Source organism: Gavialis gangeticus, unplaced genomic scaffold, assembly GCF_001723915.1.
Source record: "Gavialis gangeticus isolate Ggan-Ray unplaced genomic scaffold, GavGan_comp1, whole genome shotgun sequence".
Lineage (NCBI taxonomy): Eukaryota > Metazoa > Chordata > Crocodylia > Gavialidae > Gavialis > Gavialis gangeticus.
This window is the reverse complement of record NW_017729034.1, coordinates 71,003,667-71,005,392: the sequence shown is the minus strand read 5'-3', so window position 1 is coordinate 71,005,392 and position 1,726 is coordinate 71,003,667. Positions and strand designations below refer to the sequence as shown.

Sequence of the window (1,726 nt, the reverse complement as noted above, 5' to 3'; positions counted from 1 at the left end):
CAGGCAGGTCTGAGGCTGGGATCGGGATCTCGGAGCCATGACAACGTTGGGCATGGGGCAAAGCCGTGATCTGCTCCCCACATGGTCCTGCCTGCAAAACCAGCACCTGTTGCAGGGATGTGAGGGCAGCCGATTGTGGCTCTGCCTCAGGACCCAGCCTTGTGCTGTTGCCACACTGCAGTCCTGATCCCAGTTTCATAGTTGGTAGGGTTGGAAGGCACCTGAGCAGATCGTCAAGTCCTACCCCATGCCATGGGCAGGAAAGAGTGCTGGGGTCAAACGACCCCAGCAAGGTATCTATCTAGCCTCCTTTTGAAGACCCCTCAGGGTAGGAGCGAGCACCACTTCCGTTGGAAGTTGGTTCCAGATCCTAGCTGCCCTGACTGTGAAGTAGTGCCTTCTGATGTCTAGCCTGAATCTACTCTGTCAGCTTATGGCCATTATTCCTTGTTACTCCCAGTAGTGCTCGGGGGAACAGGGACTCTCCCATTGCCAGGTTTCCCTTGGCTGGTTTATAGATAGCCATGAGATCCCCTGTTACCCTTATTTTGTGGAGGTTGAAGAGGTTCAGGTCCCTTAGCCTCTCCTCAGGGGCTGCCCTGCTGCCCCCTGATCATGCAAGTGGCCCTTCTCTGGACCCTCTCCATGTTGTCCACATTCCTCCTGAAGTGCGGTGCCCAGAACTGTACGCAATACTCCAACTGCGGCCTGACCAATGTCATATAGAGGGGGAGGATCACCTCCTTGGACCTCCTTGAGATGCATCTGTGGATGCGTGACAAGGTGCGGTTAGCCTTCCTGACTGCATCCCCACATTGGCAGCCCATGTTCATCTTGGTGTCTATAATGACTCCAAGATCCTTTTCTGCCTTTGTGCTGAGGAGAAGGTAGTTCCCCAGCCTGTAGGTATGCTGCTGGTTCTTTCTCCCTAGGTGCAGTACCCTGCACTTGCCAATATTGAATCCCATCTTATTCTCACTCTGGCCCCACTCACCCACCCCACTCCCAGCCTGCCCAAGGCCTCATCCCATATGCCCAGCTAAGCATACCCCGCCCATGTGGGTTCCCGGCTGGTCTCCATGGAAACCCTACCCACTTGCTTTGTCTGGTGCCCCCAGTGGTGGGTGTGGGGCAGATAAATAGGTTGGGGTGCCTGGGCAGCAGGGCTGGGTCTGGTGGCAATGGTAGAGACTGGTAGAAGCAGCTAGGAGCTGCCACTGTGGGGGCTACCAGGAAACAAGTACAGCTGCAATGCCACCCCATCCCCACTGTACACACCACAGCCTGGGCTATCCCCTGTGCTTTGGCTGGGTGGGGTCAAGGGACCTGTTGTGGGCTGGACAAAATCCCTTGGTGGGCCAGATCTGGGCCATGGGCTGTATTTTGCCCACCCTTGTCTTAAATAGAAATAGTAACTTACAAGTAACTTGCAGATCGCCTAAATGTAGCCCAGCAGCTTGGAGAGCAACATCTGGCTGGTAAGTCTGTGGAGGGGGAAAGAGGGGTGGCAGATCAGGGCCCCCACAGTGAGAGAGGGAGTGTGGCAGGGGCTGGGAGGGGCGCAGGGCAGAGCCACAGGCAGCTTGTCCAGGGGGCTGGGGAAAGGGGCTCTCTGCTACTGTGTGCCTCCCTGAGGGAGGCATGGGGGGCATGTTCCTCCCCCAATTTGTGCATGGGGCAGGGGTGGGCTGACCTCTTTCCAGTGGGGGGGAGGGAAGGGGGGGGG

At 57.0% G+C, this 1,726-nt stretch overlaps 1 protein-coding gene across 1 annotated transcript in view; it reads left to right on the top strand.

Annotated features, from left to right (window-relative positions):
* MRPL18 (mitochondrial ribosomal protein L18) overlaps nt 1-1,726 on the top strand; it is a 10,545-nt gene that overhangs the window by 5,679 nt on the left and 3,140 nt on the right. The window lies entirely within an intron of this gene.